Here is an 18,722-nt window from a genome sequence, read left to right on the forward strand (position 1 = left end):
AGCTTTCTGAAAAGGAATAGGAATCTTTTTCAACAGAATGTTTGATTTGGACACAAAGTCTGTCAATGCCGTTGTTACATGGAAAGGGCTGTCCCCTTCCCCTGTAAGTAAGAAGTGAAAATGAAATTAGATTCAACGTTTATGCAAAGTTAAGAAATTAAATGTTAGAAATTAAGTCTATTCTATTTTGATAATTCTATTAGAAAGAGTTAAATATTGTTTATGTCAGTTAAAGATATATTGTTAAAAATAGGTTAGAATTACAATTGAGGATTCTGTTGTTCGCCAAAAATGTGTTTAGACAATCATATGTAAAGTCACGTGAAAATTAGTCACATTTGAAAACATACTTCTGACGTAATAAACAAAGGAGATTTCTCAATATAGGATTCTGCGGGTTCAGAGTTAGAGGCAGTCAGTTGATCAGCCAAGAGTTGAAAGGCAAGAGTTGGAAGCGAAGGTAGAAGAAGATAGGTCCAAGATGAATTCCTGATTTCATCGAATTCCGGCCGATCAAATGAAGAAAGAAATCACCATTTATGTTGTAACTGTTGTCTTGTGTCATCATTCATCGCAAACAAAAGGAAAATGTGTTTATCGTTATTTATAACGAACATTGTAATCTTTCGAAGATTATGTGACCTCCCTCCTCTGTGTTAAGTACTTGCTTCATATATCACCCAGTCCGTATTAATATGAAACCTCCAAGAATTGTCGCAGTCGTTGTCATGATGTAATATATATATATATATATATATTATATATATGTGTGTGTGTGTCATTATCATTCTGTTATAAGAACTGTTATATATGAAGTTCCCAAGAAGCATCCTAGAACTGTTATAAATGTCTTCCCATCATGATTATCATTATCAGTGTTATATCTGTATTATATGTCCCCGTATTACATGAACCCATTAATGTATCCCGATATGTCCCCCGCTACACAATGACGTGTGTCATTCCTAAATCCAGATGTTTGTCAAAATTGTTGAGGTCACAGAAGCGGGAAAGGGTGTCAGCTACATTATTCATTTTTTCCTGATAACTATTGAATGTCGGCAGAATATTGTGTCACAATTCTCTGTGTGTATGTTTACTAGAGGTAGAAGATGTAAGGTAAGCGATCAGAGGTTTGTTGTCGATGAAAATTGTGAATTGTCTCCCTTCCAACATAAAACAAAAATACTTTAATGCTAAATACATGGCGTGTAGTTTTTCACTGAAAATACTGTATTTGCGCTGAGTAGTGCCCAGTTTGACCATTTACCACCTGGTTGAGTACGACAGAAACAACTACATCAGAAGCATTTGTAGAAATGCAAGTCTTACGTCATACGATGATGTATGTTTTTGGAGCACGAGAATTTGTACGTGTGCACTGCTTGATGCCAAGCAAGAGAGAAGGAGACGAAAGACTATGTCAAAGGTCACAAGAAATGCGCGCATATTAATTAGTTATCTCATGATTGTGCATGCCCCACTCCTTGCTCTGTGTCGGTGGGTTTGATCTAGACAAAGCAAATTTGCGGCATGTATAACGTTTTGCAATAATTTTATTGTTAAGTTACTGATGTCAAAATTAAATGAGCTTCATATGTTAATTTTATTCAGAGTTCATGAAAAAATTAAGTAAAAACAATATAAATATTAATAAATTGCTGAACACTTGTCTTTAACGAAGTTGTCTCTAACAGATGAAAGAATAACTAAAAATATAAACAAGATAACAAGATTTAATGATAACATTTCTATTTAACAAAAATATTAACAAGACCACATATATTTCATGATAAAATTTTTATTTAATATTTTATTATGTGGATAACAAATATTTATTAGTCTTTACCCTTGATCTGTTCAGCTAATCCCTTAATTACAGTTTCATATTCTGCTTTCTTTTCTAGAAGCTGATGATCTTCAATGTTATATTTTCTCTCCATTCTATTCATTGCTTTTTTGGGAAATGTGGGGATCTTGTTTGGTCCACAGTATAGGAAATTATTTGAGAGCTTCTTTTCTGAAAGTATCTATTTGTCTTTGAAGCTTGATCTTCCACTTTGGTGTTTCAGTGAGATTTGGGGTTAGCTTTCTTTGCATATACAATGCTGCACAAAAGTTAGCATGAGTTATGTCAGTTAAGGTGAAATATAGCAGTGTTATTTACACCATAAAAAGTTAACATGAGTTATGTCAGTAAAGGTGACATATAGCAGTGTTATTTACACCATAAAAAGTTAACATGAGTTATGTCAGTTAAGGTGAAATATAGCAGTGTTATTTACACCATAAAAAGTCCGACGTTTATGTTTTGTAATAACTCTTTGAATTCCTTCCCAGGTTAGAACTTGTTTAATTTGGGTCGCTCTTCAATCTCTATTGTTTTTCTCAGTTCGCTTTTATTTGCAAGCTTTCATTTTTCGATTTTCCCTTTTTTGTTTTATTTTACTTCACTTGAAGTTCTCAGAAATCAAGGGGCCCACAACCTGGGGCTAACGCTTGAACTCTATATGAGATACATAAATATTCGAATGTTCCATATAAGTTCTTTATTTCTCAAACACTGAGTTAGTAAAGAAATTGAGAACATAATTTTCCTCTCCCCAATTAACCATTTTTATACGTATATCTTTTATTTTGGTCTTTTGGTCTTATTGGATTCTAGAACAAGAATTTATCTAGTCTGGTGGAGTATCCAGATTCATGATTTAACTTGAGATAACATCACTTGGAGAAGGTGCACCATTCCTTATAAAAGCTAATGTGAGTAAGCCATAGTGAGGAGATCTTATTTGGGCAGCAAATACCATTTGATTTTGAATATTTGGTCATGGTTTACTTCTATGGAAAAAGTATCCCCATCCCAGATTGTTCTGACAAACCCCTGTACAGAGAGACCTTAGACACTCGAGGACAGTGTCTAGTAGGCATTAAAGTTCTCTGTCGTAGGCATTCAAGTTCTCTCTTTTGTTTTATTTTACTTCAGTTGAAGTTCTCAGAAATAAAGGGGCCCACAACCTGGGGCTAACACTTGAACTGTATATGAGATACATAGATATTCGATTGTTCCACTTAAGTTCTTTATTTCTCAAACACTGAGTTAATAAAGAAGTTCAGAACATAAGGTTCCTCTCCCCAATTAACATTTCATATATTGTATTATATCTTTTATTTTGGCCTCTTGGTCTTACTGAATTCCAGGACAAGAATTTATCTAGTCTGGTGGAGTATCCAGTTTCGTGCTCTTACCTTGGGTAACATCACTTAGAGAAGGTGCACCATTCCTTGTAAAAGCTAATATGGGTTAGCCATAGTGAGGAGATCTTATTTGGGCTGCGAATACTATGTGATTTTGAATATTTGGGCAGGGTTTACTTCTTTGGAAAAAGTATCCTCATGCCAGATTTTTCTGACAAACCCCTGTACAGGGAGACCTTAGACACTCGATAACAGTGTCTTGTAGGCATTTTCGCATGTGTGTCATTAAATTTTATTTATTGAAAAAAAGAGTATCCACACACTTTACAAGAATGTGGTTTTACCCGTTGTGTTATTTTACTTCAATTTTTACTGAAATTGATATTTGAGAAAAAGAATAAACAAACATTACAAGAATATGGCTTTTCGCTTTTTTTGTCTTATTTTACTTCAGTTGAAGTTCTCAGAAATCAAGGAGCCGACGACCTGAGGCTAACAGTTGAAGTCTATATGAGATATATAGATATTCGAATGTTCCATTAAACCTTTTTATCTCTCAAACACTGAGTTAGCAAAGAAATTGAGAACATAGTTTTCTTCTCTTACATTAACCATTTTCATACATTTTTTTACAAGGTGGTCACCACTTATCAAGGTCCGGAACCCACTCATGGATAAGGCTTATTGTAAGTACAGTAAGTTAGTGTGGATATTTTAGAGTGTCTACTTAAGGGGGCGGTTCATAAGGAATTTGTTTATGTTGGACTTGAAGACATCCAAGTTGTAGTCAGCAAGAAGGAGGCAGACGGAACAGAGTTCCACAGGCGTGCAGTTCTAAGAAAGAAGCTTTGTTCATGGAATCTACGTTTTGATTTAGGCATAGATAAAGAGTGGGGAAAGTTTTTGACAGTGGATTCAGCTAGACGGGTGTTTTTTGTAAATGATTGGCGAGGGGGACAAGGTAGTATATCTTCCATTTTGGTCTCTTAGTCTTACTGGATTCCAGGACAAGAATTTATCTAGTCTACTGGAGTACCCAGCTTCGTGCTTTTATTTTTTCCCAGTGTGTGTTCGCATATGTTTCCATAAGTTTGATCTTTTTGAACATGAGTATCCACACACTTCACAAGCATGTGGCTTTTCTCCAGTGTGAGTTCTCATATGTGAAACTAAATTTGATTTTTGAGAAAAAGAATATCCACACACTTGACAAGAATGTGGCTTTTCCCCAGTGTGAGTTCTCATATGTATCACTAATGCTGATTTTTCAGAACAAGAATATCCACACACTTTACAAGAATGTGGCCCTTCTCCAGTGTGAGTTCTCATATGTCTCACTAATGTTGATTTTTCAGAACAAGAATATCCACACATTTCACAAGAATGTGGTTTTTCCCCAGTGTGAGTTTTTACATGTGTCGTTAAATGTGATTTTTGAGAAAAGGAACTTGAACACACATTACACGAATATGGTTTTTCCCCCGTATGAGTTCTCATATGTATCACTAAAGTTAATTTCATGGAAAAAGAATCTCCACATACTACACAAGAATATGGCTTTTCACCAGTGTGTCTTCTCATATGTGTCACAAGACACGATTTATGAGAAGAATTGTATCCACAAACTTCACAAGAATATGGTTTTACTCCCGTGTGAGTTCTCATATGTCTCAGTAAATGTGATTTCATAGAAAAAGAATGTCCACACACTTCACAACAATGTGACTTTTTTCTGTTTTCCATTTTATTTTATATCAGCTGAACTTCTGAGAAATCAAGCGCCCCACTACCCTAACCCACTACCTGGAGCTAATTTTGAACTCTATATGAGATACAACGACATTCGAGTGTAACATTGAAGTTATTTATATCTAAAACACTAAATAAAAAAAAACTGAAAACAAGAATATGCACACACTTCACAAAAATGTGGCTTTTCATATTCATCACTAAATTTGATTAACCAAAATTAGAATATCAACATACTTAAAAAAATGTGGTTTTCCCTTTTTCGTTTTGTTTTAATCTGTCGACGTTCTCAGAAATCAAAAGGCTCAGTACCTGGGATTAACACTTGAACTCTATATGGGATGCATAGATATAAGAATGTTCCATTAAAATTCTTTATTTCTCAAACACTGGGTTCGTCAAGAAATTGGAAACATAATTTTCCTCTTCACAATTAACCATATTCATATGTTTTTATATTTGTTTCATTTTAGTCTGTCCGTCTTACTTGATTTTAGGACAAGAATTTATCTAGTCTCGTGGAGTATCCAGTATCATGCTTTTACTTTTAGGCATTCAAGTTCTATCTAGAACTTTTACTAGTAGGCATTCAAGTTCTCTCAAGTAGGCTTTCAAGTTTTATCGAGTAGGTTTCAAGTTAGCTCCAGTAAGCATTCAAGATGAGAAGGATTTTCAACAGCATTTCAGAGGATTTGTTAAATGGTAATGTCCAGTAAAATGTCTCCACTGATGTCGATGTTGTCTTCCACATAAAGCAATACTTTTCCATATGATCTTTAAGAAAATCATTCCTGAAACATTCAATAAATGCCTTCAAGCACGAACATCTGAAAAAAGTCAATATTTTTGGTATTTATATGAACGTATTAAAATTGTGTTTAATGTTGTCAGAATTATTTGATTAAACTCAAAACATTAAATTAATTGATTAAACTCAAAATCATTAAACGCAAAAGCATAAGAGACTAGAAAGAACCGAATAACTTCTAGCATTATCAAAAAAGCAGTGGATACTATAATGCATTCTAGAGAAAATTATATAAAGTACTTTTATCATTCCTATATTGGTGGCAAAGCAGAAACGTTGATACACACGCACACACACACACATATATATATATATATATATATATATATATATATATATATATATATAGTAATTTATAAAATATATATGGCGATTAAGCTACACTGAATATTCTGCGTTTCATCCAACTATAGGATTCGTCAGGCTTATGCTGATGGGTCTAAGGTCTGCTGTACAATTACTACACGATTCAACCAGCATGCTATTGAATTTGTTTTTCACTGGTAGAATCGTGTAGTAATTGTACACCCTATCTTAGACCCATCAATGTAAAAGTAATAGTTTCATTACTAGTAACCAGACCTTAGATAACAATAAAATATTATCCGAGCTATAAATAAATGTGACGCAATAGTTACACATAATGACCTACATTTAACTATATCAGAAAACATCCCAAAGAAAAGACACCACAAAAAACTAGAATTTACAGTACTTGATACGAATTTCTAGGACCAGAGACAGACCGAAAAAATTTAAAAACTCGATCTAGCACAAACTCGATCTAGCAGCAAAATTACACGACCTTGCAAACGACGATCCAGACACCACTACAGAGGACGCTGATGCTGAATTCATCCGAAACAGTCAGGACACAGGAATCATAAGAACGGCTGCTTGTACCGATATTAGAGCCAAACGCACTGGGACAAGTATTTCCAAGATAATACCGCCGTGGATGCTGCTGATAGCACTGACAATATACATAGGCCGCAAATGGACGAGGGTACTAATGAACAAAACTCGGAATCGTGATCTAACGGATGGGAGGGTATCCACATCGGACTCCACCTGCCCACAGCAACAAGAAACATCCAACGAACATACACACTAAAAAGAACATTCAAAAACATGATCAAAACCAGCGACATAACCTTCAAAAGATACAAAAGTAACGGAAAATACCAATACATCGGCGAATAAGCCTGGGCTCAACTGGAATCCGAGGACTACATCGTACCATACTTTATGACAACATGGGTAAAACAAAACCAATGGGAGGCAATCATGAACACAGCAACAGCATACAGAGGAAAAAGTATAGGCTTCGAAATCAACAACGTCATCTGCGGAGAATGGCTAACAAAGAATAACGAGTCGTGCCAAAATAGCTTGAAGCAACATGTAGGAGGCAAAACAAAAAAAAAATCAGATAGGAAATGGTCAGTATCGCCCACCTCTTGAAGAAGACAAAAAACAAAGAAAAAAAACTCGCTTCTCGTAGACACGTGGCTCATCACAAAGAACAATCCAATCACCAGAACCACACAATCTGAAGGACGCCCCCTGATTGTTTTCCGGTGACCTGCCTTTATAGCAGCTGGGGATTATGTATTTGCATAATCGCGCGAGAGCAGACAGATTCTACGAGAATTGCATGGGGTAAACGCTAATAAAAACCGATGGACGCCATCTTGGAACTCTCTCTTCCGCTCAGGCCGAAACACAACAGACGTATCCGAAGTAAGCTCTCTATTTCCCCTCATTTCGGTTATTGCTAATTCTGCTACGCATACATGGGCGAATAGTGGCCTTATAGAGGTACAGGATATTTTCAGACATATGTAGTTTTCTAGCACCTTAGAGAGAGCCTACCTTCCTTGCAGCAGCCTTGGCAATGCTCTCAATGTATCTATTCCAGTGCATGTTCCCTGTAAACGTTAGGCCGAGAAGTTTAAAGGAAGTACTTTCAGGTAATGTGTTTTTGGCCATTGCTATTGGTGGTAGAGAAGGTTTCTTGTAATTATTGAAGGAATCAAGCTTAGTCTTGGAAGCATTGAATGTGACCATCCATCTTTGTCCCCATTCCACTACCGATTGGAGGTTATCCTCTAGTGTTTCTGCCATTTCCTTAGATATGTGTTCATTTGTTTTCCCCTTGCGCCTGTTATAGAGTGTGGTGTCATTTATGAATATCAGGAATACTCTCCCTATTTTGTTCAGTGAACGGTATATACATTTAGAGATTACAGTTAAGATATCTGCTGTGAAATGGGCTTGCCTAAATCCATATTGTTTGTCAGTCAGGAGTTTAGCAGCTGTTACGTGTTGGACTAGGACTTGATTAATTAAGGACTCAAATATTTTGGTGATGAGCAGAAGAAGGCTAATGGGGCAATAATTTAATTGGTCAGTTCTTTCACCAGAATTGTTGAAGACTGGTACCACAGAAGCAGTTTTCCGAGAAGGCAAGATTTGTTAAGGCATTTATTGTAAAGTTTGGAGAGAACTGGATCAACCCCAGCGGAGTATTTTTTTATAGCACAGCCGGGATGAGATCGGGTCCACTTGCTTTTGAGGTGTCTAGGTTTTTTATGATACCATATACCTGAGAAAGGGTGGTTTTGAAATCGTCTAATGTGGTGTCTGTCCGCAAAGGATAGTCGAGAAGGGAGTGGTGTGCCAGGTCCAGTGTGGAGTTTGATGCAAACTGACTGGCAAGCAGGTTATCCTTGTCAGTTGCCGTGCAAACAACCTCATGATTGTTTGCTTGTGGGAGAATCGTTGACAGCCCATTATTTACTACACTGTTGTAGATTTTCCAAAAATCACGAGTTCCTAATTCCTGTGTTTCGATGCATTTTCTGGTCGTTTCAGTGTATTCTGTCTAAACTGTCGCTATTTATCTTTTACAATTACTTCTAGCTTCTATATACTTTTAACTGTTGGAACTGGACTTTTGTCGGTTAAATCTAAAGTATGCATGCTGCCTTTGAGCAATGACAGCCGCACAAGCAGAAGTAAAACATGAGGGAGAATGGGGCTTGCTATAGAATTTCCGTGTGGGAACCTGTGCTTCAATTGCAGTTAAAGCCATTCAGTTTTCTCATTCGCACACTTTTCCGCTGGAAGATAAAGATATTTCGCCATGGGTCATCTCTGATGAGTTCCCTAATACCTCATTGTTTTAAGCAATGAGTTTTCCATTTAGAGCGAGAATTTAGAGCAATTTCTACCATTATCACAGCGTGATCAGCATTCCCAAGTGGGCTGTGGGCATTTATTGTACAATCATCGAGAATTGTGGTCAGAGATAGATCTAGAAGTGAGGCATGATCTTGCTGGTCTGGGAAACGTGTCGGAAATGTAACCGTCTGAGATAGGGAATGGGATATAGAGAAACGACGTGTTGTGTTACTAGCTACGTCTGTGCAAGTAGAGAATACAAGCCAGGTACTGCGCTAGACATTGAAGTCAATAAATACATGTATTGGTGCACTAGTATCGAGGGAGAATGCTATATCTATGCTGTCAGAGACTTTGTTTATTAGGGTACAGTGCTGGGTTGAGAGTAAATACTAGTAGCTAATATTATGTTGCATGTTTAGCCTGAAGCACATGAAAAGCCTGGTCGTCTGATTAGAATTTTGTTTCTCTAGTCAGGGGGAGGGTGTTCCGAATATAGCCTCCAAGTCCATGCATATGTCTGTTTTAGTCTTTATGGCAGGGTGGGAGATAACCAGGCATGTTAAAGTTGTTAGAGGGAATGGAGGATTGTAGGTTAGTTTCACTTAATGCTAAGATATCCGGGGTGTTTACTTGGAGAAATGATTCAACATCATCTAAGTTAGTTCTAAGCCTGCGGATATTCATAAATGCAAACCTCAAGGAAGGAGGCAGGTTGGTTTACTTTGAGTTTGGTCCTGGTTTAAACGTAATTTTTGCTTGAGCTGTCATTTCATTTAAAAGTTTCAGTTAGGATGAGTGAGGGGTGCTGGACAAGTGGTTGTGCAGGATATCAGACATGCAATACAAATAGACCATCAGCTGCCCTCACCTATGGGATTGTTGCCTCAGGAAAGCCTTCTGGGGATGAGTGCAAGGTCCTATCTCCTCCTTACCCAGTTTAAGTTTGCCAACCTTTAATATGTTTGAGTCACCAGATCTAGGAATGTTGTCATCTGGGGCGGAAGAGGCTTTCCCATCTAGGGTTAGCTTCAGAGTTTTACTTTCTCTAAGACGGATGACCTAGGAAGATCTACAGGTCCATCAACACCAAGAGAGTTTGCTCTGCGCCCGGGTTTTAATGCAGGTATTTCTGTGACCCCACATGCGTCGCTAATATTAATAGGTTATTTCGGTTAATATCTACTGAAAAATTACACTCCTCGAAGTGATTAAAAAGGACATTACTATGCTTTTCATATGCTTGTTAATGGGATAAGAAAAAATTCATGGAGTGGAAGCAAAAGACATTAGTTGCTCAATACGTTGCTTTTGTACCTGGCGAGCGGAAAATATCATATCTACACAGCCTTTTCCTGACTTTCAGACACCACTAATGTTTAGATCTTCTGCTGATTGGTTTGAGAGAGAGAGAAGTTAATGTATGGTTAAATATAGTTTATGTTAGTTTAGGAATAGGATAACATGTTGAATATGATTTACTACACAGCATTTTCCTGACCTAAAGCCGCACTGAATTTCAGAGTTAATGCATGGTTAAATATAGTATTAGAAATTAAAATTTGGTGCCCAACCTGAGTATTTAATATGACTGAAAGATAAGATATATCCTCAATATAGATACAAGAAACAAAATTTGATTTGTTGTACACTTCAGTACAGGTACATCTGAACGATATAAGTTATGGTGTATTCTGTAAGTATAATTAAGTATAGATGGATGGTTAAGTGGCATATTTTTAGTATATGCGAATATATGGAATTTTAACCATTGAGTTTGTTTGATGGCTTCACCTTTCTTTGAAAATCCGGAAGTTTGTATTACAATGAGTATAAGTTCAGTTTATGGATACGATCTCCTATCAAAAGGAAAGATATTAAGGGTTGCTGTTTATTATAGATCACTTGAAATCTATGCATAAGACTATGGCTAGTAAGTATTTACTTTAAAGCTTAGCTATTGGAGAAGAGTATAATCTAAAGCATGCATTAGAAATCTTACGAAAAGTCTAAGGGTTGAGAGCAAAGAAATTTTCGATTACGAAAAGTTAGTCTACTAAGATTAAGCTAACTCAAGCTAAGTTACGTGCAATGGATTAGATTTAATGGCAACTTCGGAAATAAAGCATTTAGTTAATGAACAGGAGAGATTATTTAAATAACAGCACAGTATAATTGCACGTTAGGGTATAGAGTTTAGGGTAGATTAAAAAAAAGAAAATGTTTGTCATGCAAAACAGACAAAGGCAGTCATCTTGGAGGTAAAGTATCTATAGGATATACGTAGTATACTAGCAAGGGTATTTTTACAGTTTTGATAAAAATTACAGGTACATAGTGTCATGGTTTCTTGCTCTAGTCCATAAACTAGGTCAGGCACAAAGCACCTCAAGTGAGTCTGATATTGTAACTGCATTTGTCTAATTTTTTAAAAGTAGTTGAATAGAGTATTAGAAGGCGTTCATCTTAGTATAGAGATAGAATGAAAAATTATGGTAAAATTCAAAGTGATATAACGAATTAAATAAGGATGTACGATCACTGGGTGTTGAGCTGATCGGGAAAACTTTTTGTATTTATTCAGAAAATGTCTTAGTAATATAAGATTTTAGAAATTAACAGTGCAAGTATACTGAAAGTAAGCTGTGAGCTGATGAGGATCCAGTATAGACGATTAGTTTCGTATGTATGAATTGTACATATTAAGTAGACTACTTAAGTTCTACCCTCTATCGTAAGAGGAAATCCGTTTGTAATGCAGTTGGTTAATTTGACAAGAACAAAACCGTGAAAGGTTGTTGCAATGGACAGAACTTATCTACTTATTTAACGATATAAGTTTACAGACAATTTTGCAAATTGATGAATCGTTATACTATCAATTTAGCATAGCAGAAGTTTAGAAATTGTTTTAAAAAATGAAGTAAAATGGTTAAAATATGTCTTAGAAATAATAAAAACATAAAATAAATCTGTAGAGAATGATATATAGAAAATAGTGTTAAGTGTAGATTTGACATTTTAAGAAATGAGGGGATTTCATAAACCACATTACTTTTTGTGATGTAAACCATGCTTAACAACTAGGGGAAATGCAGACATTAAACCAGAGACCAAACACAGGACGGGAAGTAATTTGGCACAGATTTAATGATTTGTCTACTCAAATACTAACCCTAACCCCAATCCAAGGGACCTTTAACTCCTGATAAGTTTGTTCATGTTTTTCACGGATTTTGCCGGCTACTTTCTACAGTGAAATCCATAAGTAGCCTATGTATGTTCCAAGATATATATATATATATATATATATATATATATATATATATATATATATATATATATATATATATATATTCAAAGATAAAAAAACTCAAAAGTAAAAACGATTGAATTTCAAAGATGTTGTAAATATAGAAAAAAGTAAGATATTACTTTATTCAATTAAGGTAAACCCAATTACGATAAGTTGCTACAATGAATTTTTTTGTTTCAGTCTTCAAAGACACTGGAAAACAAGTAATGATTTCTGGTCTTATGCGAAGCTAGCTATTTGTCTTTTAAGCATGAAACAGTAAATTTATGATATTTTTATGTAAATTGTATGAAATAATGTATATATATATATATATATATATATATATATATATATATATATATATATATATATATATATATATATATATGAATAGATATACGCCCCATTCGTCACCTCCTCTCTTTGTCAAAATCTTGAATTCTTTAAATAAGGATCACATCATGGATGCTTAACTCCTTCCCGACAGACAATATAAATTTAAGCAAGCGTGTTCCATGCAGATATCCTAACTGTAATCTCTGTACACATGTAGCATGCACTGGATAAAGCAAGGATGCTGGGTCAGTAGCTCTAGACTCCTCTAAGGCCATAGACGGTCTGTTACGAAGAATTTCTTTTAAAAATTAAATGTTATTATATTAATGGATGAATACTTGATATAATCTAATCCTTTTTTAGAAGAGAAAGATCCTAGTTTTCCTCATTGATCGTATATCAAAACACAATATATATGCAAGTTAGCCACAAGCGTCAATCGTTGGACCTTTAGTATTCCTTATATTCACAAATGACTTCCCTGATAAAATTGTCTCAAAAATGGTTACATTTGCTGATGACATCACGCTCTATAACAAATACAAGGGGAAATCGAGTGAACAAACATCTTAGAAAAATGCCTAAACTTTAGTACAAGAAAAAATGACTAACACGCTTTGGTTATTTTGGAGTCCAGATAATGGCTCAGAATCGAAAATTAAAGAAAATATTTGCAGTAACACATCTAATATGTCTTATTGACACTTTTTTTCAAAGTTTTATTACACCCAACTATATTTATATGACATCTTTTAGTTATCAAATTGTTAGATCAACGTACAGAAGACTTAACACCAGTTGGATCTAATCCACACACCCCAAACAAAGTGTAATAAAAAAAATGAACGCCTCATTTCATCCCTCCATTCGCTAAAGAATTGGAATCTGCAAACGATTACATGTTTTCTTTACCGCTAACTGTCCAAGAAATGAGGGCTCATTTAAGTGAAATTTATATAAGAAAGCAATCTCCCAGTCTAACACCTTAAATGATATATTTTTTTTAATTCCTTCTCTGTGGATATTTAGGGCTGTTGAAAAGTAGTAGCACAAAATACGTTTTAATTATTTTGGTACTCATGCAGAGAGTGATCTGTGCTGAAATAATAACAGCCATTCTTAACATGGGGAAGGGGTGGTGTTTTGTACCTATTGTGTACTTTAACCTTAGAATTGAATAAAAAAAACATATCATAAAACTTTAATTAAACGTGGAAATATGATTTAAAAAATAGAGCGGATCAATCTCTGCATTAGCACCTTATTTTTTAAGGGGTAAATTACCGATATATTTTATACTGTGGAAACTTTCTCCACTGAAAGGTAGAGGTAAACAATGAGTTTACAATAATGGTTTGTTGCAACCTTTGACTACGTAAAAATTGTGCAATGTTGTCGATCTGGTAATAAGGGTAACGATTCAATTTCCTTCAACTCCAATCGCAAACTGAAATCACAACCAAAATTAAGTTCACTCCATCATTCTTATAATCCAGTCAGCCAATCAAATAAGTTAAACGTAACAACTACCAATATAAAAAGAATCATCACCCCCACAAAAAATTTCTGCTGCCACTCTTCCTGAGAGTCGCAGGTAAGCGTTTCAAGTTTTCTCAATAATATATTAAGTTTCTTCTAATTGAGATAGCCAATAAATGTGGGCTCCTTTTATGTATATACATTTTTAAAAAATAAAGTGATGGAGAAAGTGCAGTTTATCTTTAAGAAGTTGATTATTTTTTTATTCAACTGTTTACAGGTGTACTCAGATCTGCTTCCAACAAATATAACATTTTAAATTCTCGCTGACAAGAAAAGTAACACTGTAAAAATATAATACTTTCTATAATAGCTTTCGTTCAATGTCTGCTATCGTTTTTAATATTTTTGTTTTAACAAGGAAAGAAATTGTTATGGTATATATATTTTTCTAAACAAGCGAAAAAGAAAAAAATGTGAGGGATTTTTTGTTTTTAATGAACTGATTCTTATTCAAATAGCAAACAAAATAATTAAGTATAAACAAAAAAAAGAATAAAAAATAAAAATGTTAAAATGATAAATTTGTTGTGCTGAGTTGTCTAACAATTCGACCAACTTTGAAATAATTTTTTGTGTAAACGTTATTATTTTATTAGAAATCACTAGGTATATTTTTTGATAAAAATCTAAATGTGAGATTTAATGATATATTTTAAAGAGGATTATTTTAATCCTAAATTCATACTTTTTGTTTGTTTTGCTTTTGTTTTGTTGTTTTTATTATTATTATTATTATTATTATTATTATTATTACTACTACTACTACTACTATTACTATTATTATTATTATTATTATTATTATTATTATTATTATTATTATTATTATTATTATTATTCAACTGCAATAAAAATAAACTTAATTTCATATTTAAGAGAATTGTTAAAAGTATTGAATGATAATTTTTAAATGTAAAAAAAAGAAACTTACCTTTCATTCCAGGAATTTAATACGAATAAAAAAAAATCAGGATGAATTCGATTTTTCTCTTGTGTTCAAAACACAACATTTCTTTTGCTTGTAAGGATTTTTTAGTACATTACAACAACTTTGTTTTGTATGTCCAATTCATTAAGAAATAAAATACATGAAAATATAAAAGAATCAAAATTAAAAGATAATAAACACGATTTAAACGTGAAATTATTTAAAGAGAAAATCAATTGCTAAAGAACAAAGAATTTAAGGTCATCGTAATAACACGGTGTAGTCATTATTTCGTTCCTCGTGTAAAAATGTCTGTCATTAGTTAAGTGTGCGGAATTGTCTTCGTATCACGTTTACAATATATTTGTCAATGTTTGGAATTCTTGAGTAAATGCTTCTTTTCTGCGTCAATATATGAATATATAAAAAAATTAGGTTTATGTTTTAAAACTGACAATATTTTTTTTAAATTATTCTAAGTGTTGCAATCAAAGGGATATAACTCTCCAAAGCGTTATTTACCCCATAAATTGTGTTATGCCGTTATAGCACCCTCTTACCTCACGAGCTGGCGTATGTACAGCATTTCAAGTAGTAGTCGCAATAATTCAAATTATTTTCATATAAAAAATTGCAAAGCAGAATATTTGGTGAACCTGAACGAGTGTCCCGCCACGGCCACCGAGATATAGGAGGCCTGTTAACTGAAAAATATAGTCTTCATTTTTCTATCAGTACAAAATACCTGAATACGAAAATGAAGTTCACATGACTAAAATAATCTAAAACTCAGTCATACTATAATGTTTACATTGGTTAAAAACTAAGCAAATATAGTAAACATCTACGATATTAAATCAGGGTGGTAGTGAATTTGGAAGAGGCCATTATTATTATTATTATTATTATTATTTAATTCATTAGGAGTTGTCTCAGAGGCAATAATCACCAGTGATCGCTCACTGGCAGTAACCTGCAGTATTTGCTGGAGACCAAGTGACAACAAGTCTCCCAGATTTCCATTGTTCTTTACCTTTTGACCACTCGTGCAGATGATTGCACGTTATCGCAACAGCCGTTTGCCATTGATTTCTCATTGGCATCAGCCAGTGCCACTGGTGTTTCCTGGGAGTTGGGTGATAAAACGCCTCCTCAATGTACCAGATTTGAACTGCACTCTTCCAGTGGAGATCTGGTTAGTACTCTCTTACTTCGGAATTTTCATCCTCCTTGACTCTTCACAACTAACTGGTGTGGCGCCAGTCGATGTAATTTACAGTTTTTTTTGTTGGTTTTTTTTTAGTAGGGAGGGAATTTCACGGGGAACGTGAACCCTGCATGAATGGGTTTTAATTTGATCGTTGCTCCGTGAGGTTTTCTTTAAATTTCTTCGTTTATATCCCATATTTGTAATCAAGCGTGTATTTATTTTATTTTTTTATTTCTTTAATTAAATTTGATTCATACTTTTATTTCGGGCTTGTTTTTATTTTATTTTCATTTTATTTTAATTTATTTTATTATTATATATTCCACATAATTTTTTAAAATTTTTTGTTGCATTCATTTTTTCATACATATTCAAATAATGCTTTTGGCTTGTTTTCTACCTCAAATAGTACCTTCCAACATTTTTTTGTAGATTAAATAAACCAATGAAAACCTTTTGGGGATCCGCTTTTTAGAGAGTGGCCATTAAATTAAAACCCGTTTACACAGGGTCAATGTTCCCCATGAAGAACCTTTTTTTATTATTGTTGTTGTTGTTGTTGTTAATAATAATAATAATAATAATAATAATAATAATAATAATAATAATAATAATAATAATAATAATAATAGTGCTTGTGCAGTGTATGCCTTGTGCTATATTTTCGATAGTATTTCCAAGTTAATTTAAGTGTTTATGGTATTTTTTTATCAAATTGTTAGGTGTATGTGCAGAATAGTTAGAAACCTCTCCACTGTTCAGAAGGCGTTCTAAATAATAACATTATTATTTCAGCATGGTGCGTACACGGCACAAATACCAAACAATATTTCTTTATAAAATAGCATTTAATGTACTCTTTATTTTTAGCTCATATCAAAACTTTAATTAAAACTGATTAGTTAATGAATTTTTAAGATGGATTTGTGTTTGTATGCCTCGGGAGAGAATAGAGAATTTCCTATTATATTTCTCAATTCATCATGTAAATTATTTACTAATAAAATTATATATATATATATATATATATATATATATATATATATATATATATATATATATATATATATATATATATATATATGTATGTATAACGAATGAAAAAATACCAGCGGTGGTTGACGTTATGTTTTAAGAAAAATAGAAAAACCGAATGAAATTATTAAAAAAATCAACGTTTCGTCCTTATTTCAGAGGACATCTTCAGGATAATTGAAATAAAAATGTAAGAAAAGAAAAAGTCATAGATCGTGCGAAAAAGACAGTTTTTGAATCCTACCCATGTCGGGAAGGACAAATATGTGTGCGTATGTCCTTCCCGACATGGGTAGGATTCAAAAACTGTCTTTTTCGCACGATCTGTGACTTTTTCTTTTCTTACATTTTTATTTCAATTATCCTGAAGATGTCCTCTGAAATAAGGACGAAACGTTGATTTTTTTAATAATTTCATTCGGTTTTTCTATTTTTCTTAAAACATATATATATATATATATATATATATATATATATATATATATATATATATATATATATATATATATATATATATAAACAAAAAACGAAAACTTCAAGTTTTAAATATATTTCAAAGAAATAAATTATGCCCGGTGCTAAAATATTGAATTTATCAATCGTTTTAGTTTAAAAATAACAACAAAAAAAAAATAAAACAAAAAATAACTGTCGTGAAAAATGCTTCTAACTTTAAAATATTTGGAAATGCTCATATATCTATTATTGAAAGAACGGACTGAAGAGTATTCTCATATAAAATTTGTTTGTTTTGCAGTTTAAAAAAAAATGAAATATTCGACTTTCTTCGCTAGACATAAAAGTTCAAAAACAAGTTCATTTATTGTTATATTTTGTTAGATTAAAATGATCCCAATGTACAATACTAATAATTGTAGTGATATCATCCAAATGGAGAATTTTTTTCTCTTTACGAGAAGAAAAACATGCACGTTTGGACTACCTTCATAAAATTACCACAGTCATTTTCTAAGCCAACGAAAAATATTTTTTATGGGCACGTGGTTGAACACAGGAAACGTTAGGCACCCTTTACCTACATGTTGATCAGGTAATGACGTCACGCTGTCATGTGCACCAGCGTCCTCTCTCGGTAGCCGTGCTTATGCCCCATTTTCTTTCTCATATTTCTGTTTCCTTAAACTGCAAGAGGGCCAATTAATATTGTTATTCCGTTAAGCCAGTCTTATGTTTTCTTGAACCTTTTTCAGTACTTACGTATTTTGGATGCGCGCTGAAATAATGAGGTTATTATTTTGAAAGCCATTCTTAACATGGGGAGATAAGGGTAATAATAAAAACGATATCGTGAAACTTGAATGTAACTTGAAAAAACCGCAGTACCAAAAATACATTAGCACCATTTTTTCTATATTTACAATTAAACATTTTAAGTTTATCAGTTGTTGATTCTTTAAGTGCCCCTGCCCCTCCC

General features: G+C 33.4%; 1 long non-coding RNA gene across 1 annotated transcript; it reads right to left on the reverse strand.

The window, feature by feature from the left end:
* Positions 1-1,783: 1,783 nt before the first annotated feature.
* LOC145271216 (uncharacterized) lies at positions 1,784-15,267 on the reverse strand. Its single transcript, XR_013865755.1, has 2 exons — positions 15,046-15,267; positions 1,784-5,774 (listed from the first exon to the last, which is right to left on the reverse strand). It is a non-coding gene; the product is annotated as an uncharacterized LOC145271216 (long non-coding RNA).
* Positions 15,268-18,722: the final 3,455 nt, after the last annotated feature.

This window comes from Euprymna scolopes, chromosome 46 (genome assembly GCF_053919585.1).
Source record: "Euprymna scolopes isolate OS-2025 chromosome 46, ASM5391958v1, whole genome shotgun sequence".
NCBI classification, from domain to species: domain Eukaryota; kingdom Metazoa; phylum Mollusca; class Cephalopoda; order Sepiida; family Sepiolidae; genus Euprymna; species Euprymna scolopes.